Source organism: Lepidochelys olivacea, assembly GCF_965140295.1.
Source record: "Lepidochelys olivacea isolate rLepOli2 genome assembly, chromosome: 13".
NCBI lineage: Eukaryota > Metazoa > Chordata > Testudines > Cheloniidae > Lepidochelys > Lepidochelys olivacea.
The window spans coordinates 35,616,743-35,638,660 of NC_140423.1; the positions used below are offsets into that span (position 1 = coordinate 35,616,743).

At 48.0% G+C, this 21,918-nt stretch overlaps 1 long non-coding RNA gene across 5 annotated transcripts; it reads right to left on the reverse strand.

Annotated features, from left to right (window-relative positions):
* Positions 1-1,653: 1,653 nt before the first annotated feature.
* LOC311529771 lies at positions 1,654-20,710 on the reverse strand. Of its 5 annotated transcripts, none has more exons than XR_014713868.1 (6): positions 20,494-20,710; positions 17,088-17,169; positions 14,520-14,651; positions 12,636-12,713; positions 7,215-11,669; positions 1,654-4,298 (listed from the first exon to the last, which is right to left on the reverse strand). It is a non-coding gene; the product is annotated as an uncharacterized lncRNA (long non-coding RNA). The 5 variants fall into 5 exon arrangements; XR_014713869.1 differs by having other exon boundaries at positions 1,654-4,031; positions 4,163-11,669; positions 20,494-20,670; XR_014713871.1 differs by having other exon boundaries at positions 1,654-11,669; positions 20,494-20,634.
* Between the last annotated feature and the right edge of the window lie 1,208 nt (positions 20,711-21,918).

Below are 21,918 nucleotides of genomic sequence, written 5' to 3' on the forward strand. Positions count from 1 at the left end.
CAAAAGTGGTGGCAACCAAAATCCCCCATTTGGCCACTAAAATGGACACAGAGTTTCCCCAAATAGCCTTTGAACTAACCTAAGCGTCAATTCTCCTCCCCATTTTTTCAGTAATAGCATGCTGTGACACTTTTGTATTTTTAGTTGATTTTGTACACAAGGAGTTTATAAGTGCGGTGACACTTGAGGATATGCAGGACAAATCGGACTCCTGAAAGGGGTACAGTAATCTGCAAAGGTTGAGAGCCCTTGCTGTAGTGTACCAATGCAGGTTTAGCCTGTACTAATACCAAGGTGTTAGAGCAGGGTGGGGCTCAGTTAGGACTCCTGGGTTCTATTCCAAGTGTGGGAGAGAAATGGAGCTTAGGGGTAAGGACTCTTAGTTTCTATCCCCTCTTCTGTCAAGGTGGCTGGGAGACAATGTTTTCCTCCTGTTGAGCATTTGGTGTTTGCCAGTGGATTACAGGCATGAGTCCATATGGTGGATTTTTATATGTCCAACAGGGTTTCATCCCATGGCAATATTGGGACTTGTGTCTGTTAATGTGACACCAGTGTCTTTCTTGGTCCATGAAGTGGCCTCTTTAGGGCATCCATCTACAATGGCTTGGCATGAGCCAACATCGCCAAATTTGGCATAGTGTAAGCATGCCATGCACCAAAACGGGTACCTCGCTCATCCTTGATTTGACACAATGGGGGTTTGTGGGTAAGGCCCCTGGTGATTTTAGGAGCGTGTGTGTGTATAGGGTAGACGGGGGGTTGCTCCATTGGGTTTGACAGCGCCACTGAGTCACAAATGGCCCCTCACAAAATGGTGGCTGTACCTTAGCGCCGCGTGAGGTGAATTTCACACACGTTGATATTTGGTGGCAAGACTGACATGGGGCAGAGTTAGTATCACCCCAAATAATATGGGGGCTAGTCTCTCATTAAACCGGCTTTTTTAAACCACACAGCAGTTAAAAGCGGTTGGAGGCAGAAAGTGGCGGGAAAACGAGCAACTGCCCTTGGCGGGTAAGGCCTCTGCGCGTGCGCCGCTGCTTCACTGCACTTCCCCCTCGCCCAGGAGCATTGCGGCCCCACCCCCACTCCCTCCCCCTCGCACCCGCCAATGGCAGCTCCTCCCGTCAGCTGCCCAAAATGTCCTTTGTAGGAGGACGGGAGGGGGCGGAGGAGTGGGACGTACCATTGTAGAAAAGGGGGGAAGAGGAGCAGGTGCGCAAAATCCATCTAGCTCTTCAGAATTTGCTGCAAAATACTTTAGCTAGAGGCTGGTATCCCAAAACGTGCCAAAGTGTCTCAGTTTGCTGTTTAAACAAAATAATCCCCTTCTACGGAAATGGTTTGGTCCGAAAGTTCCTCCCTGGCTTCTGCCCAGTCACTGTGGGAAGAGGGTGACAGGTGCGGGGGAGGGGGCATGATATGGCAAACTGAGCCCCAGCAGCATGCAACCTTCCCTGCTGACAAGCACAGACAGGCAGCCCCCTGTGCAGAGAGTGCTGCTGAGCTGGCACCCAAGCCCCACTTCAACAGAGCACCTACATGCTTGCTCCCCTTCCACGTTGTTGCCGGCACCCAGTGCCGAGAGGCTGAACAACAGCTTGAGTTGGTTCGTTACCCGGTGTGCTACACCCAATAATCACAACGGGGTGGAGAAGCAGAAAAGTTTATTTGCAGCTGCAAAAAGGTAGAGGGAGAATAAAATCTCAAATCCTGCACACAGAGCAGGAAGTTACACAGGCTTTTATACATCCTTTTTCCCAGCATACTTATCCAATAGCAAGCTGCCCCAAGTATCCATATAGCCAGCCAATCCAGTTCCCAGCTAGTTCCCTGATTCTCTGTATCATTTGTTAAACTATACATAAAGCTGCTTTATTCAGCATTGTTCTTCCATATCTCCCCTGTTTGGCCTTGCTTAGTTTCAGGCAGTCTGACTCTGCAACATATTGTTGCAGATTCTCAGCATAACTGCTGTGTGTGCCTCCAGGCAGGGGTACCAAGGACACTTGGGCCTAGTACGCAGAGCTGCTGCGAGTGCCTCCAGCCAGGAGGGGGGGCCAAGGACACCTGGGCCTAGTGCGAGGGGGCTTCATCGACACTCGTGGTCTTCCATCCCCTCGAGTTACCTAGTGGCCATGCCCCAGTGTCCCCAACAACTCCCCCCTTTGAGAACACTCAACAACCTTGGCTCTGAGTTTTCTCACTTGGGCTACTTATTTCTTTACAATAGGACTTTGCATAAGCACTTTGTAATAGCCTGAAGAGAGTGACTTATTAACTTTTGCAAAAGGGCCCTAACACATGATACTGCACAGCATAATACCAGTAATACAAGCAATACAGGAAAGAGAAGTTTCAATAGCAGGCTAAATAAACCTCCAAGCCAAGACGACAAACCCCAGCCTGAAAACAAGGTTTGCAACCAATCGTTCTCTGGGGCAGTATAAGCAACCTGTGCTCCGGTTCGGGCATGGGCCTCAGCCTGTACCACCTTTTCATAGATCTCATAACTGCTATCATTTACATATACACAACATCGGGGCCCGATGAGGGCACAAACCCCTCCTTGGGATGCCAAGAGATAGTCCAAAGCCAGCCTGTTTTGGAGGGAAAATGTCCTGAGCTGCTGTACCTCTTTATTTAATGTTTTTACTGCTGACCCTAAATCACTAACCGAGTCCTCTAACTCTAAGGCCACTTTCTCAAGTACCTTTTGCAGCCTTATAGTATAGCGGCCTATGCATGCCATGGCTGGTCCGGTAAACAGTGGCACTATTCCCAGTACAGAACACCCTACAAGCTTCTTGGTTGTGAGGGAATTCTTCATATTGCCCTCCAATGCCTTAGTCAGTCGCCGCAGGGTCTTTTCTCGTGACTCAACAGAGGTGTCTCGGGCATTTCTAATCTTTCCTTTGGGCAGTGTGGCAGTTATGGAAAGATGAGGAACTCCATGAGCTATATAACAGCTACCTGTCCAGTTGGCTGGCAGCACCTTGTAAGCCTTTCGGCCACATACAAAATAGTGACCCTGTAGGGCCCAGTAAGGACTGTTTCTTAAGGGGATTCCTGGGATATTTAAGGCTGCTTTTCCAAACAGTTCATATGCCCCTAGGGGGGCATCCCATCCTCCTGATTGGGTACAAGTGGGGGCATTTCTAATTGTGCCATTCAAATTACACTCGCCATAGGGACCACTACAAACCCACCATTGGCTTGCTACATTGGAGATATTAACTGGACGGCAAGTTACATTTCCAAACCCCTTTTTTGTGGTAAGATTATTTGTAAGAGTTTCCCTAAAAGGGGAGGAACCATTACACCCACATTGCTGGCCTCCCCTCTTGGTCTTTATCCAATACCCATCAGCCCACTGTGTAATAACACAGGAGCTTTTTCCCACAGGACGCCCATAATGATCAGATTGGTTTCGGGTAAAACATAACACTCCCTCAGTGAGTACTGCAACTGAATACTCCTGGTTCTGATAGGTGGCTTGCTGTAAAGAGGTCTTGTTCCAGAACGGCGAGTCCATTCTTTCCTGCTCTTTGGTGGTGGCTAATTCTGCTAGGCTCAAGGGCAGCATGTCAAGGGGCATTCCCATTTTGGGGGATAGTGGAGTTGGAGCACATACCCAGCAATCAGTTTGGTTTGTTAAAGTAGCAACATGGTGTGCAAGCAAAACAAAGGAGTTATGCTCCCGATATGCACAGTTTGGAAATACCAATACAGAGAATAACAATGTTACCCAATTAATTATCACCAGAGTCTTCCCAACCCAGGGCCTCCAGTACCTGGGTGGGCCCATTTTAGCATTAAGGTGCCCGCTATTTGTGTCTTTTAAACAGTAGCTTTAGCCTGAGATCGTCACTAGATGAGGAGTCAGCAGGTTGGACGGTCCACTGTTCTGCTGACGAGGGGGCGGGTACTGCCTTCAGACGAGAGTGATGGATCCAGTTCTTGTGTCCCTTGATCTTTGCCGCTGTATGGGAGATCAGCAGGACGGTATAGGGTCCTTTCCACTTTTCCTGGAGAATCATAGAATCATAGAATATCAGGGTTGGAAGGGACCCCAGAAGGTCATCTAGTCCAACCCCCTGCTCAAAGCAGGACCAATTCCCAGTTAAATCATCCCAGCCAGGGCTTTGTCAAGCCTGACCTTAAAAACCTCTAAGGAAGGAGATTCTACCACCTCCCTAGGCTCGTCTTTCCAGGTGCGAACAAGCACAGAGTCACCAGGCTGTAAGGAGTGGACGGGAGAGTCCAAGGGGAGAGGCTGGGAATCCTTGGTATACCTGTGAAGAGACAAGAGAACAGCAGACAGGGAACACATATACTGAGACAAAAAAACATTACCTAGCTCCCATTCCCCTGACAGAACCGGGGTGCCATTCATAGGCCATGCCCTTCCAAACATAATTTCAAGGGGACTGAGCCCTAATCTACCCTTTGGGAGAACGCGGATACAGAGTAGGACGAGGGGCAAAGCATCAGGCCATCGCAGTGAGGCTTCTTGGCACACTTTTGAGAGATGCCGTTTAAAGGTCTGATTGGTACGCTCCACTACACCACTGGTTTGCGGTCTCCAGGGCGTATGGAGTTTCCAGGGGATCTGTAAGGCATGTGAGATGCTTTGAATGATTTTTGATGTGAAGTGTGTCCCATTGTCAGATTCCATCCACCAGGGGAGTCCAAAGCGAGGAATGATCTCCTTAACAAACTTGAGGGCCACTGTTCTGGCAGTGCAGTTATGGCATGGGAAGGCTTCTGGCCATCCGCTGAACCGATCCACTATGACAAGGAGATATTTGAACCCTTGGGTCCGGGGAAACTCAGTAAAGTCTATTTGCCACATTTGTCCAGGGCCCGGAGTGGGTTCTAGGGCAGCTGGTGGCAAAGGATGTCCCGGTCGGGGGTTATTCTTTTGGCGGACTAAGCAGTCCGCTTGTACCTGGGCAGCCAGGGGTCGGAGTCCGGAAGTGATAGAGTATTTTCCCATTAGTTGGATAAGTGCTTCCCTGCCAGCATGAGTGGTTTGATGTAGTTTCTGCAGCACTGGCCAGATTAGGCCCTTTGGTAAGAGGACCTTCCCTTCTGGGGAATGGAGCCATCCCTCCTTTTCCCGGAGACCGAGTTTGTCAGTTAGCTGTCTCTCCTCCCCAGAGTACTGAGGGGTTGGAAGTTCCCCTACTGATGGGATAAGGGCATGCATATGGGCATTCTAAGCCTGAGGGGATGGCAGGGTGGCAGCATGCTTAGCCTCTCTATCTGCCCGGGCGTTACCTCTGGCCACATCTTGATCTTCCCTTTGATGGGCTTTGCAGTGTACCACTGCCACTTCCGAGGGAAGTTGTACGGCTTCTAGGAGCCAGAGGATTTGGGGCCCGTACTTGACTGGGGAGCCCTGGGCTGTCAGCATTCCCCTTTGCTTCCATAGGCCAGCATGAGCATGCAGCACACCAAAAGCATACTTTGAATCAGTAAAAATGTTGACCCGCTTTCCTTTTGACAGTTCAAGTGCACGGGTCAGGGCTATCAGTTCGGCAAGCTGGGCAGAGGTCCCAGCAGGCAAACCTTCAGCTTCCACAGTGTCATGGAGCGTCACAACAGCATAACCCGCCCTCCTTTGCCCATCTATTACAGTACTGCTACCATCAGTGGACGACTCAATCTGCATTTGGGAGGGGTACATCCTTTAAATCTGGACGGCTGGAGTACTGGACATCTATGATCTCTAAACAGTCATGTTTCTGTTCCTCTGTTTCTGGCAAGAGAGTGGCTGGGTTAAGGGAGGGGCAAGGCTGTAAGGTGACTTCAGAGTTCTCTAACAGCTTAGCCTGGTACCGAGCAATCCGAGCCTGGGTGAGCCAAAGCCCTCCCTTTGCATCCAATAAGGCTCGGACCATATGGGGAGTATAGATTTGCATAACCCCTTCCAATGTTAGCTTCTTGGCTTCCTCAAGCAATAGGGCAGTAGCTGCGACCGCCCATAAACATGCCGGCCAACCCTGTGCAACCTGATCCAGTTGCTTAGAAAAATAAGCCACGGGACGTCTCCATGCTCCTAACAGCTGTGTGAGCACTCCTAGGGCCACCCCCCTTCGTTCATGTACATACAACTGAAACGGCTTAGAGAGATCCGGCAAGCCCAGAGCCGGGGCTTCCATCAATTTTCTTTTCAGGATTTTAAATGCCCTGTCAGCCTCTGGGGTCCAATAGAAGGGGTCATGATCTGCTCCTTTTACACAGTCGAACAGGGGTTTAGCCCACAGTCCAAACTCTAGGATCCATATCCTGCAAAAGCCTGCCATACCCAGAAATGCCCTGAGCCGCTTACAATTACTTGGAGAGGAACTTGACAGATAGCTTCCTTTCTTTTTTTTTTTTTTCGCTCGAACGCTGACGCTCCCCTTGCCTTAGCTGTAACCTGATCCCTCTCCACCTCAGACAACAGGGTTCTCAGGAGGATATTACAGTCGTCTCAATCGGCTTGTGACTACTGAGGCACCCCTCAAAGACTGAAATAAACCTGCTTGCGTTTGTTGAGAATTCCCCAGCCTGTGTTTTAAAAGCTGCTAAGTCTATTGGATTGAATGGCACGTGGGTGTAAACTTGCATAGTGGTAGCCTGACGTCCGTCTGCCCCTGGGCAAGCCACAACAGTCTCGGTAAGCAAAGGATAGAGTCCCACCGAGGGGGCAATCTCTGTAACCCGAGGCATCCTACCCTTATACGGTGGGGGTGTGGGGGCCGAAGGGGACACCGGCTCTGCCATTACAGTGGGGGTGGCGGTCTGGGGACTGACATTAGCTGCTACCGAACCAGTCGGAGTCAGATTACAGTGCTGTAAAATATCTGGTCGAGTACATAAAGTCAGAAACAAATGCGCATACATATGTTCATTACATTTCCTTGTTCTCTGACAGAACAGGAGTAACTGAAGGATCGTGTTGTAATTAATTGACCCTCCTGGTGGCCACCACTCCTGGTCCTCTAGTTGATATTGAGGCCAGTCAACTGTACAGAATCGTTTTAATTTGCTCTTAGTCATTGGATCCGCACCAAATACCTTCCAGTTTGCTAGAATGCACTCTAGGGGCGTACACCGTGCCCTAACCCCTGAGCTCTGTCCCTGTCCCATACCTACAGGGTAATTCTGGGCGTCCCCAGGTTCCAACAGAGCATATAATCCGGATTTTAAAAGGTTCCTACCTTATCCAAGGGACCGGTTCTTCACCGCCGTCCACAACAGCTTCTCCACTATATGAGTGCGTTGCACCGTTGTGCCCTCTGGGGTCGATCAAATCGCGTCTCCTCCGAGGCCCCCGATGAACTCACCGGTGCGCACTGGGCGTCGGTTCTCGCCGCAATCCTCGACCTCCAGGAGGGGTCCGGGCAAGGCTAAATTGCAGCCTCGTCGCCCACCCAGGGACGCCAAAAGCTGTTGCCGGCACCCAGTGCCGAGAGGCTGAACAACAGCTTGAGTTGGTTCGTTACCCGGTGTGCTACACCCAATAATCACAACGGGGTGGAGAAGCAGAAAAGTTTATTTGCAGCTGCAAAAAGGTAGAGGGAGAATAAAATCTCAAATCCTGCACACAGAACAGGAAGTTACACAGGCTTTTATACATCCTTTTTCCCAGCATACTTATCCAATAGCAAGCTGCCCCAAGTATCCATATAGCCAGCCAATCCAGTTCCCAGCTAGTTCCCTGATTCTCTGTATCATTTGTTAAACTATACATAAAGCTGCTTTATTCAGCATTGTTCTTCCATATCTCCCCTGTTTGGCCTTGCTTAGTTTCAGGCAGTCTGACTCTGCAACATATTGTTGCAGATTCTCAGCATAACTGCTGTGTGTGCCTCCAGGCGGGGGGGCCAAGGACACTTGGGCCTAGTACGCAGAGCTGCTGCGAGTGCCTCCAGGCAGGAGGGGGGGGGGGGCCAAGGACACCTGGGCCTAGTGCGAGGGGGCTTCATCGACACTCATGGTCTTCCATCCCCTCGAGTTACCTAGTGGCCATGCCCCAGTGTCCCCAACAACGTCAACAGGGCACCCGCCCACCCACTCGTGATCCACATGAAAATGGCACCCATGGGTTCCCAGTGTAAATGGCCCCCCACACCTACTCCCCATTCCACATCAACATGGCACCACATGCCAGCTCCTGACCCACATCAAAATGGGATCCCAGTGAAAACAGCACACATACGTCCGCTCCCTAACCCACATCAAAATGGCATAGAGCCGAAATGCATATCAAAATAGCACTCACACAGAGCGCCCCCCCGAACCCACATCAAAACTGCATCCATGGTCCCCCATAAAAACCTTATCAAAATGGCACCCAGCCACACACTGCCCTCTCAACCATCAAAACAGCACCTATAGGATCCCACTAAGAGCCATGTCAAAATGGTGCTCTTCTGCATGATATGGGCAATACATGAGCAACCATTTCTTTATTGACAGGTTTCAGAGTAGCAGCTGTGTTAGTCTGCATTCGCAAAAAGAAAAGGAGGACTTGTGGCACCTTAGAGACTAACCAATTTATTTGAGCATAAGCTTTCGTGAGCTACAGCTCACTTCATCGGATGTATTCAGTGGAAAATACAGTGGGGAGATTTATATACATAGAGAACATGAAACAATGGGACCCTGCCTCCAACTTTTGGATGGAGCTGCTGCTGCTGGAAGGGGCCAGGTTTGAACATGTGACAGCGGGTGATTTCAGATTCAATTTCCCAGGATGCTACAAGACATCCCCATTTGTCCTGGTCTCACCTCCCCCATTCCCCGCCCCAAAAATGACCAGGTCATAAAATAACTCCACGTGAATTCAATCAGCCACACAACCTGATAACTGCAAACCTTACCATCTGGTTTGGAGGGTTCGATGCTGTTATATTGGACTATTTTGTTAATTTGGATTTAACTTCGTGGTTTGCACATTTCATTGCTTCTGTAGGCTGAGCTTATTGTACACATCAGGGACTCTGCATTTCTCCATGAGCATCCTGTATGCCACCCTCCCATCTCCCTCTAATTCAGGGGCTCCCTGCACCTCCCACGATGCCAGCAGCTGCCCCCTAGATTCTGTGCACTCCCAGTTCTTCTCCCCTCCTCCCCATACTGTGGGCTGTGTGCTATTCAGGGTGCCAAATGTTAAATTCTGTTGGTAGGACACACAAATTAGATAGGGACATTGTTATGGGGTGTCATAACCATAAGGATAGCATAAAATTCCTCCTTACCTGTAAGGGGTTAAGAAGCTCAAATAACCTGGTTGGCACCTGACCAAAGGAACCAATGGGGACAAACAGATACTTTCAAATCTGGGGGCGGGAGGAGAGGCTTTGTTTTGGGTTCTTTGTTTCTGTGTTCGTTTGCTCTTGGGACTAAGAGGGACGGGGCATCAATCCATGTCCTCCAAACCATTCTTAACCAGTCTCTCATATTACAGAAATTGGAAGTACAGCCAGGCAAGGTGAATTAGTTTATCTTTGTTTTCTCAACTTGTGAATTTTCCCTTTCCTCGAGGGAGGTTTATCCCTGTTTTGTTGTAACTTTGAAACTAAGGCTAGAGGGGGTTCCTCTGTGTTTTCTGCATCTTTTGTTACCCTGTACAGTTATCTTCTAACCTGATTTTACAGAGGGGATTTTTACCTTTTCTTTTTTTAAAAATAAAATTCTTCTTTTAAGAACTGATTGATTTTATTTCAGTGTCCAAAGATTCAGGAATTTGGGTCTGTGTTCACTTTGTAACCAATTGGTTAGGATATTATTCTCAAGCCTCCGCAGGAAAGGGGGTGTAAGCGCTTGGGGGGATATTTTGGGGGAAGAGGAACTCCAAGTGGTCCTTTCCCTGATAGTCTAAATCACTTGGTGGTGGCAGCGTACTGTTCAAGGACGAGGTGGAATTTGTGCCTTGGGAAAGTTTTTAACCTAAACTGGTAAAAATAAGCTTAGGGGGTGTCATGCATGCGGATCCCCACATCTGTACTCCAGAGTTCAGAGTGGGGAAGGAACCCTGACATGGGGGAAGGGGTTAATGGCTGCCATCAACCAATTCTTGAGTCTATCGTCAATTGCAGAGTTGCCTGATCTGCAGTTGTGCTACACAGCTGGCAAGGGCTCCATGTGTCCATCCATCTCTCTCTCCTCTGCATTTTCTCTGTTTTCCAATTTTCTCCCAAATAAACAGGTTCTTAGCCCTCAGAAACTCAAACATTCCCTGAAAAATTGGAAAGGCGTGCACAGTGTTCAAAAGTGATCACATTACACATGTACAGACAAATACACGGAAATGCTATCAAATTGAGCGAGACTGTCACACACAGTAAAAAGGCAATCTCATTAGAAGAATAAAACTGCAACTTCTGCCATAATAAGGAGTTCAAAATTTTTTTGGAGAATTACAAAATTTTTAGATGCATCCTGGTTTAAATTTAAAGACATGATTTTGGGGAAATGCTTGTTTCTTGTGTTCAGCTGAATCCCCACAAGCTAGTTCAAACTCTTGAGGATCAAATGCCTCACGTTTTCTGGGATGGCCCTGGTTTTGAGGGTCCAGCATGGCATCTCTGCTCATGACATTGAGAATCTGTCCTGACTCCCATATAACCCAGGACCGTCTAAACTCAAAACCACACGTTGCTGAATTCAGTTCACACAGCCCTAGCGCTCAGCTCCATCTCTCTCACTGCCTCCCAGCTGTTCAGCACAAGAACTGTAATATGTAGAAGACCTGCAGTGGTGGCTGCCCACTCAGTGGGAAAGGATCTACATCTGTTTATTTGGGGTGGAGAGAAAAAAGAATGATAGAGGAAGCCAACATTGGGAGCACAAAATAAGGGTCTGAGCTAGTGTCTGACGAGTCTGCACCTATAGGGTGAGGGAGACATAGTTTAAATACGCTTAAGTTAAGGATTTTCAAATCTATGGCATTTGCCTGTTAAATTCCCATTAATTTTTTGAATGGGAACCGAGTATCCAAATCCTGAGCACATTTGAAAATCTCAGCGTAACCTAAACGGTATTGGTAGTAGAAAACAGACAGTGGACACGGGACAGTAAATTCACAGAAGAGTGGAAAGTAATTTTGGACCCAGCAGTAAATAGACCGATGTTGATAATCATCCGGATCCTCAATTTTGTACAAGCCCATGGATATTACAATGACTAGGAACTTTAAAAATATCTGGGCAGATATTGTATCTCAGACATGAGGTCAAACCCTAACTCACTTTACAGAAAGGGCAACTGAAAAGCCTTCAGATAGCAATGGATTAGGGATGGGATTTTCAAAAGGTGCCTAAAACAGCATATCATCTAACTCCCTTAAGCCTCCTGTGAAAATCCCAACCACAGCCACGACTGACCTGGGCTGAATTCAGACCAGTGGATTAGAGTTGAGAAAGCTCCATTTCCCCCTCAGTTCTACCACTGTCCGTTTGTACAAAAAATACCCAACTCTTACACATCCATTCTAGTTTAATTATCCTGGTTTTAGTACAGCCTTTCCTGGACATAACTTCAAAAAGTCCTTGTAATACAGATCAGAGACAGGGCAAATCTTTTAATCTTCAGGCCCCAAATTCTCTCTTACAGTTGATGCTGGTGGAGAGAAAGATACATTTTCCTTGAAGGTTCATCTCAAATCATCCCTGTAAAGATAAGGAATCTCAGTATTAAAGATGCAGAATGCAGCACACAATTGCCTCTTAGAAAACTAGATAGCTTAACTGTACTAACTCCTCCCAGCTGAGGCCAGCATAGCTCCTATTGCTTCAGCTCAGGCAATCTTTCAGCTCACATAGTAATTTTACAGTCTGGTTACTGTAGCCAACTGCCTAAAGTTGACAGAGAAATAGGTACAGAGCAGGTGGTTTTTCAACCCCATTTCTTTCCCTAAAAGTCCAGTCCCCTTCTGCCTCTTTGAGTGTCTGACCCCGCAAAATTCAGAAGGTGCCAACGGACGGCCAAACCCATCCAAGAGCACTCTGAGTGAAGAAAGGCCAAGTTTAATCTGCGATGACACAAAATCCCACTGCCCATGGCTCATGGCAGCAAGAGGAACAGTCATCGTGGCCACTCTCCCTTAAATGAGCAGCTCTGAAAGCAACAGGATTCTCTAGAGAGATACACCATGAATTTCTCTAAAGAGCAAACCTTTACTAAGCAGTTTCCTTACTAAAATCCTGCAAAAAGGAGTTCCTGTTCATGTGTGCAGAAAGATACAGCTTTCTGAAAGCATCTGCAGCTTCAGGTACTGAAAGACGGCCTGGCAATGTTTGGAAGATCAGTTCAGAGACTGGTTTCAGAGTAGCAGCCATGTTAGTCTGTATCCGCAAAAAGAAAAGGAGTACTTGTGGTACCTTAGAGACTAACAAAATGTATTTATTTATATCTCTAAGGTGCCACAAGTACTCCTTTTCTTTTTAGTTCAGAGACTGTTTGTCACTGTATGCGGAACGCATGTTATACTCTATGCAAGACATTTGTTAACTGCTGTGTCTGCCACAGTACCTCTTTCTTGCCCCATACCTGCCCCCATGGTGACATTGGCGGGGGGTGCCAATATGGGGCCATGCTAACCAACTGGATGGATATGAACTTCCAACAGCACTTACATCTGTGATTCCTATAAGGGATCCAGAGCGAGGAGGGAGAAGAGAAACCAGCCAATTTTGTTTTCAGAGTTCCTGCCCCTACAGATACAAGGAGGAAATGTTTCCAGGTCAACGGAGAGAGAGAAGAAGGGGGAGGGGGAAGAGCTACCAACTGCTCTTTTCCTTGCATCTATGCCCCTCCTTCATTTGCACAAAAACCAGATCCATGTTTCTGAAGAGTTTGCATGGATCTGCTACTTATTCTTCTCACTGTCTGGGACTTCACCCACTGGAGACCATTAGAACATCAGCTTTCCCCCAAATCAGATGTCAGCTGCAGGTGTTTGTTTCATTAGTCTGCTCAGGGCATGTGTGCAATCAGGGTAGATCAGGTGAAACACGGACTGAACATGCGGTTCATCACAGCAGACCCCTCCTAGTCCTACAAGTGGCAATGTGGTTGCCCCTCCCACACGCAAACCACCACCCAGGACTCTGAAACCTCAAGTGGTTGAGAATTTTAGCTGCTTCCTCACCCAACTTCCTCGTGTTCCAGCATGGGCTCCCAGGCTTCCCAACTTCACCCTCAAGAAGACAACAGATAAAATCCCCGCATGCATAAACAGCAGAGCAGCCAGTAGAAGCAGGGAGGTGATTTTACCCATGTATATGGCACTGGTGAGTCCAATTCTGGAATACCGAATCCAGTTCTGTTGTCCAAATTTTAATAAGGATGCTGAAAAATTTGAGACTTTCTAGGAGGGATGCTTTACGCAAACACAATCAGTGGGATTGCTAGGTGAAATTCTCCAGCTGGTATTAAACTGGAGATCAGACTAGGCAATCTAGAGGTTCCATCTGGCCTATGAAGATCTGGCTTTTCAATAAGGCCATACGAGCAGCTTCTAAGGGCATAGCCATTCCAGCCAGGGAAATGGCGCAGTGAAGTTAACTCGAGACGCAGTGGGACAAGAAGGGCTCATGCAGGGAACTATTTTAAAGCAGCATACGTGGAGACGGGGGGCTAATGGTTGTTTTAGAAATGGGAAGGAGTCAGGGAGTCATAGTGGAATTACTAGGTGACTTTCTATGCCCCCTGCGATGCAGGAAGTCAGTCTAGATAGTCATAATGTTCCCTCCTGGCCTTAAATATTGACCCCCATCTACTAGATTTCATTGCAGGCACAAAATGGGAGAGGGAATTAATGCTTCTCTCCATCCTTGATGTAGTTGGGTCTGCTCAGGGCACGTGTCATCAGGTGAAAGATGGACTTAACATACTCATGGCAGACTCCACCCATGCCCTCAAACCCAGCTGTGACACCACCAATGGCAAAGCACAGAGCGGTCTCATGGGTCCGAGAAGAAATGCCTTGAGGGGAGAGCCAGCCCTCAACACCCACCCTCAAGATAGTTGTGTGGTTAAAGTTCTGGACTAGGACATCTGGGATCAGTTCTCAGCTCCGCCACAGACTCCCTGGGAACCTCAAACAAGTCCTTTTAAATCTCTGATTTTGGTGCCTAACTCCACTGGGCTCCTTTGAAAAATCTCAGCCGACAGCTCTCTGTACCTCAGTTCCCCATCTGTAATGCTGATACTTCCTGTCTTCCATCCTTTATAACCTAAGCAGACAAAGCCAACAAAAATCTTTGGGACAGGGATGGTCTGTAAGTGTCTCTACAACCCACAACACAGTAGGGCCTCTAGGGAACAGTGTAATATAATTAATAATAAAACAAGTCAAGCATCCTGCCTCCAGCAACACACCTCTGGCTACTCCTCACTAACCCTCACAGAGATCAGAGCAAACCCTGAAAGCACAGGAGCTGATTATCCTTATCTCAGCTCATGTAGGCTGTAAAAGCACTCAGTCTTTAAGTCCCTACTCAGAGGGAGACCCTTACCCAACCATCCTGGGTGCTCAGTTCCGGGGTGTTTCATTTCAGCCCATTTTCAAGATTCAGTAACTTCATTTGTCCACTTCAGCCCCAATCGTTACGTAGGGTTGGGGTGTCAGTCTCCAGCCTCTCCACCACCTGAAACAGGCAAAGAAACATTCATAAGACCATGATCCACAAAGCCTCTTCCTCTGCCCTGCTGCTGCAGCTATACCAGAGATCAGAGTTGCTTCTGGACCCATCTAAGCTGAATTCCCCAGCACACCACAGGCCAGTTCTACCTGGGCACATCTAGGCAGGAAGAGCTAGCACTATACATGGAGAGGAAGACAGCAGGACTAAAACGAAGTCACTTCTAGGGTGAAGAGAGACAGTCAGAGCAAAGTGCAACAGGAGAAGGGAGGGGAATATTTTAGCACAATGGTTCTCAACTGGAGGCCCATGGCTGGTCCATGAAGCAGGGCTGGCACTAGGCTGGCTGGGGCCCAGGACAGAAAACTCGGAGCCTCAAGCCCCACAGAGCTAACGCCCTGCTGGGCAGAAGCCACTCCCGCTCCACTGAAGCCCAGCCCCCCCAACCCCTGCTGGGCCCTGGAGTTTTTATAACATGTTGTGGGGACCTCAAAAAAAAAAAAAAGGTTGAGAATCCTTTTTTAGCAGGCAACTGGCCAACCTCCCTATGCACCTATGCTAACAAAAGATCCCATGGCCCTTTTAATGTCCACAGTGAGCAGACAGGATCTCAAATTTTGTTAAGGCCTCAAGCAAGAGACCTGAACAGCTTCAGACCAATAGCGTTAATTTATCTGCAGTGGAAGGGGAAAGAGACGAACCAATCCTGGACACTGAGGATTTAAAACCTGATGTTTACATCACTAAGGCAACACCAGTGTGAAGGCCTGGAGACTCGCACAGGCGAGTAGGTTAGCAAGGCCCAAAAGCCACAAGTCATTCCTACTACACTCCATGATCGTAGCTGAACGCTGGATCGGTCAACACAACTCGTAACAGACACTTGGATAAAGTCAGAGCTGAAAAACATCTGCTACAATCCAAAGGCCAGAACTGAAGATTTGACACGGCTCAGCCTGCACTAACTGGGGGAAGGGAGACAGTCTGGCAGGCTGTGATGAAGTGGAGATTTCCCCTTGTTATGTTGTATGTGAGTCTTACTGTTTTGCATGAATGCTGGGCGCAGCTCACTTTCCCTGTGTATGGCACCCATGTCTAGGTGGTGGGTATCAGCATGTGAGACTTTTGTGGGGGTTGCTCCAGCTGCCTGCACGGATGCTATGGCCACCCCTTCGTAGCCTGAGACCCTGGAGGGGGATGCGACCAGGTGACTCTTGGACTGGGAAGGAGACAAAGGCTGGAGGAGGAGCAATGGGCAGTGCAGGGGCCAGGCAGCTGGAAGCTAGTTGCTCTCTGCTGGCTTGGGGCACAGGAGATGGACTTGGCTGAAAGTCACTGATTTGTGTGCTAACAAGTTCTGTTCTACGCTGTGTTCCTGTCGACGAATAAACCTTCTGTGTTACCGGCTGGCTGAGAGCCATGTCTGACTGCGGAGTTGGGGTGCAGGGCCCTCTGGTTTTCCCAGGAGCCCCGCCTGAGCGGACTCGCTGCGGGAAGCACATGCTGTGGAAGGGGATGCTGAATGCTCCTAGGTCAGACCCAGGAAGGTTGAAGCTGTGGAAGCTTCTTGCCCTGGAGACAGTATGCTCAGAGAGAGGAGGCTCCGCCAGAGTCCTGACTGGCTTTGTAGGGAGCAGTTCCAGAGCATCGCCCGGGGACTCTGTGACACAGGCCTAATCCTGCCCTGATCTACCTAACAGGAATACTCTGGAATCCTCTCTCCAGGTTGGAAATTATAGTCTTGGTACAGCCCTTAAAAAGAGGTAGGCAAATAAAACCCAGGACTCCCAGTCCCCCTTCTCTACAGCTAGACTGGACTCCCTTGCTCTCACCCAGGGGTGGCCAATCTGTGGCTCCGGAGCCAGATGCAGCTCTTCAGAAGTTAATATGCGGCTCCTTGTATAGGCACAGACTCTAGCTACAGGCGCCAACTTTCCAGCATGTTTGGGGGTGCTCACTGCTCAACCCCTGGCTCTGCCACAGGCCCTGTCCCGACTCCACCCCTTCCCGAGCCTGCCGTGCCCTCGCTCCTCCCCCCCCCCCCAGAGCTTCCTGCATGCCATGAAACAGCTGATTTGGCTGGGGGGGGAAGGGGGGGGAAGAGGAAGAGGAGAGGAGAGGCAGGCGCTGCAGGGCTGCCAGTGGTTGGGAGGCCCGGGCGGGGGGGGAGCTGATGCGGGACTGCTGACCTATTACTGTGGCTCTTTGGCAATGTACACTGGTAAATTCTGGCTCCTTCTCAGGCTCAGGTTGGCCACCCCTGCTCTAACCACTAGTTCACACTCCCCCAGAGTTGGGAATAGACCTCTGGGGTCCTGACTCCCAGCCCCCCTGTCCTAACCCACTATAGTTGCCCCTAGATTTCGACAGTTTTGCTGTTATGTTGAGTTTAGTTCCCTGGGAGAGGGATTTCCCTTCATCTGTAAAAAGCCTATCTCATACCAGCTCATTGCTCCCCGTATCTGGAACATGGCACTGGTCCAAAGCAATTGTTTCCTCCCAGCTCATCAGTTCCATTTTCAGCCTAAAATGAAGGGATACAAACAGTGGTTTAGGATACACAGACCAAAACCTGGCAACTCCACCACAGCTATGTCAGAAAAGAGGTTACATTAGAGACAAGAGTGTAAAAGCTTCTACAACAGGATGTTCCCACCTTTAGGGGTAAGAAGCAGCAAGTCCGAATAATGCAGAAGCTACACTCTCTAAAATTAATACAGTAATGAGGGTGTTAGGAAAATTTTAACATGAAGCAGTTATGTCAACCGAACCAAAGTTAGGCCAATGCAGGAATGCTAGGGAAGTTCCTGAATGAGATAGGCAGGATGAAAGAATGCTTGTTAAGTTGCACAGAGTGAATTAAGGAGGAGACCTGCATTCCTGCATTATGGCGCCAGACGTTCTGAGAATGAGAAGGAGACACACTGTCTCCACTCCCTGTTTCTATTTCATGTATGTTCTTAACTCCTTGTCCCCTGTTTGACAACTGGATTGGTAAGAAAGTTGGGGAGGCATAATGACTTGCAAAAAGCTATATACAATAGGGGATAGGTATGCATGCGTGTATGATAAAGAACTTTTAACTAACAAAGGGGAGCGGAGTTTGGGCTATTTCATGAATAATCTGTGCCACGACGGACCTGTCTATAAAAACCTATTAGTTTTGCCTAAGAGGTAGCTGGTTCTCTTTGGAGATGGGCTGCTCTCTATTGTTGTGTGCACTCTTCAATGAGGAGCTTATACTTGGACTTTGCTGGTGTTGCCTGTCTCTCTGCGGTCAGACAACGAACCGTGCCGTCTGGGGTTCAAGTCCCCGACAATTGTTTGTCCTTCTCTAGCTCCTTCCTTCCAAAAATGTTGAACAGTGAGGCTTTCAGAGGAGCCTAAGGAAGTTAGGTACCTTACCCCCCCTTAGGCTCCAACAAATCCAATGCCAAGTGCTTTACAAATATTAATTCTCATCTGCCCTGCGAAGTCAATATCATCCCCATTGTATAGATGGGGAAACTGAGGCACAGAGAGGCAAATGACTTGCCCCAGATCACCAGCAAGTGGCAGAGCCATGAATATAACCAGATTAAGGTCAGTCTTACATGGCGCCACCTCACAATCTCTTCCTGGTGATGTAGGGCTCTGCTATTCTCCAAATTTTACAGCTAAAGAATTGAGGCATTGGGCCAGTTTTTAAAATGTCTGTGAGCACCTAAAGACACAGAATGAAATCAGTAGGTGTTAGGAACCTACATGTTTCTGAACATTCCACTACATATCTATCTGTATCTTTAGTGCCCAAGTACCTGTAAAAATCTGGCACAGAGAGACTAAGACTGGCACATGGTCACACAAGAAATTTGTGGTGGAGCCAGAAATTAAGCCCATGTCTCTCAAGTCCCAGGCTTGCACCCTAACTGCTGAGTCCTCCTTCCTCTCAGCCTCTTCCGCATTTACACTTCTAGTCTCAGCTCTTCCTGACTGACTTTATGGCTTTTAAAACCAGAGTGAACAAAGGGATAGAAAGCAGACTATAGGGAACAATCCTACATTGACCCCAAGAAAACAGGCCTGTTAGGCCACCCATCCTATGTAGCTCCAATCTTCTGTGTTAGAATAATCCTTAATTGAACCCATTGCTGCCCTGAATCAGCCTCCAGACTTTATCCCACTGCCTCATTTGCAGATCCAACCCCCCAGAGCAAGGCACAGAATCTTTCTGGGAAAGCCTGGCTGCTTGCAGCCTATGGTGTTTGCATTCTGTATCTGACATCCTTTGAGGCTTCATAGATCCTGGGCTCAAGGAGTATCTTTCTGACCTGTATAAAAGTGATTGGCTTCCTTTACCTTGGTAGATGCAAAGAGTCTTAAGATGCTACAGATCAGGTAAAGGTTGCTGACAGGGATGGCTCAAAGGCTATGAAGTACCCAACCACCTGTAGCTAATAAGGGGTCAAAACAGATGCAGAAACAACAATATTTAATAATTTGCTCTTTTTCTAGTAACTCCCATTCCAGATTGGAGTGTTTTTATAAGCATAATCATTAATGAATCAAGACTCACCATGCTTCCTTATGAAGTACTAGTCACATTGTACAGTTGGGGAAACTGAGGTACAGAGAGGCACAGGCAAAGTGGCTTGCTCAAGGTCACCCCTGGGTCATCTTCAGAGCCAGTAATAGGAGTCCTGACTCCCAGCTCACCTACCATAAGGCCCCTCTACCCTCCCAGTGCTGGGGTAGAACCCAGGAGTCTTGAGCCCATCCATCATGAAACCCATTTTTAAAATGGGGTCTGGAGAGCACCCCGGCTTCAGCAAAGGCACTATACAAGCAGACAGGCGTTTTACCACGGGAGCCACATTGGGCTCAAGATAGCCTCTGAATTGCACGGTGTGTTTCAAAGCCAGCAGAGCCCACTCAACTTTCTTCTCTTGTAACTAAACTTCCATATACTTCCTTCAGTGGAGTTTCACCGGCAAATTATAAAGTGGGGAGAAAAGCCAGAGCAAAATTGAGGCCTGGAGCGACGTTCAGCTCCCACCCTTTCCCCAACACATCCGCCACACACGGAGTGGTCAGCTTCACCATTGCCGCCAGCAGCAGCATTTCTGAACCCCAAGTCAAACCCGCTCCCCGCTCATTCCGCACCCCGAAAGAGGCTGCTAGTCCTAGGACACACCGCGGAAGGCACCTCCCGAGCCCTGCCCCCGCCGCAGCAAGGACGTCCTTCGTTCAGCCTTCACCGGCTCCCCCACCGTGTGCTTTTCCTCTTAAAGGGACACACACTTGTACATAAAACTCCTGCTGTTTATTATGGTTTGGTTATAGCAGGAGGAGCGGGTCTCAGGACTTTGCTCTCCCTCCCGGAGCTGGGAGTAGAGTCTACTGGATTAAAGGGCAAAACTAAGCGTCAGAACTCCCGGGGTCGCTTCCGAGCTCTGCAGCACACTCCCTGCCTGCCCTGAAACAAGTCACCAAATCATGCCGGGGGGGAGAGAGAGAGATAACCAACTCTTTCCACCGCATGCGTGCCTTCGTGCAGGCCTGAAGAGGACACTGCAGACAGACACATAGTAATTTATTAAAACGCAGGGAACAAATCTGTTTCGGCCACATACTGTGAATTCAATGGTACAATCTCACCGTTTTAACAGACCACTAATCCTCTGCCTTTGGCCCCAGCTAAAAGAGTGGCCTATGGATTATGAATTCAACAGCCCCAAGGCCTAAGGAAAAGCCTTTCTGCACCACATATAGTTTAACATTTATTCCAAACCTAACACATGGGTGGATGGCAAAAATTAAATTCAGATTAGCAAAGGATTCAAAACGAACTAAAGATCTTGCAACTTACCAAGCATGCCGGTCTGGGAGCACAGGAACAGGAACCACCGTGGGTGAGTGATGATGAAAGAGACAGAAACAAAATGAGAGGATGTGGTAGGTGGGACAGGAAAGAAAGCAGCTTTTGCAATTGGCTGAGAGCATACGCCAGTCCGTCTCTCATTTCCCTGAATCAAGACCAGATGCAGGCTAAATGGTGGAGAGGGATAGTTCAGTGATTTGAGCATTGGCCTGCTAAACCCAGGGTTGTGAATTCAATCCTTGAGGGGGCCATTTAGGGATGTGGGGCAACTATGGGGGATTGGTCCTGCTTTGAGCAAGGGGTTGGACTAGATGACCTCCCTTCCAACCCTGATATTTTATGATATTCAAAACTGCCTAGCAGACATGTTTACCATTTCTAGAAGTCAGCCCACTTATTTAGGAGGCTAAATCAGGATTTCAGAATCTAAATTTAGGCTTCTGGTTTTGAAAATTTAGCCTTGGAATTTTGGGGTCATTTTGATCCCCAAATCCCTTACAAATAGTGTAATATCAATAAACCTATTTCACATTTATATAGCACTTTGGATTTTCCTCATTTTCCTCATTCTGAATTCCAGGACTCGAAAATACAGAAAGATACTGGGAGGAGAGAGCCAAGTTTCTAAAGGTTGTTTAGGAGCCTAAGATGCTGAAAAGCACCTAGTGCAGTGGTTCCCAAACGGGTTTGTGAACCCCTGGGGGTTCGCAAAATGATACAGGGAGTTCTCAGGAAAATATTCCCTAATGGCAGACAGAGCTGTCTCTAGGGAACCCCGGGCAGCACAGGACCAGCAGCCCTGAGCCCCTGGACTTCCCAGAACTAACCAGATCAAAGCAAACATATCTATCACACTGAGGAGATTTAAACTTCAAGACTCCTTATAAGAAATGGAAAGGGCGGTGGATATTTTCTGCTATGTTTAAAATTAAATAGACAGCTAGTATTGTTTTTAAAATGATTATGAAGAACAAGTTTAAGCTTTGTTGTAACATGCGTTGTTTTTCTGGATTGCTCGAGACTTGAATGCTTGTGTAGGAGGAACTCTCTGAGTTGCCTTCTTAAATACCTTCATGCTATTTCACATCTGATACTCCTTGATGAAACATAGGAGCCTTGTCTTATAACAGGCTTATTCAAAGTGATACAAGCAACGAAAGTGAGATCTTGGAAGAGTGTTGCCATTTTCATAACATAATAAAAATACTGTAATGATAAATAATAATAAATAGTGTGTAATAAGCATGTCATAAAAACAATTTTTATATTTCCAAGATCACTGCTTTTATCATTTATATTCAGGTAAAGGAGAAAATCCCTGGAAATATTCATTTTTAGGAGGGGGTTTGTGAGACTTGACATTTTAGTGAAAGGGGTTCACAGGTTGTTAAAGTTTGGGAACCACTGACCTAG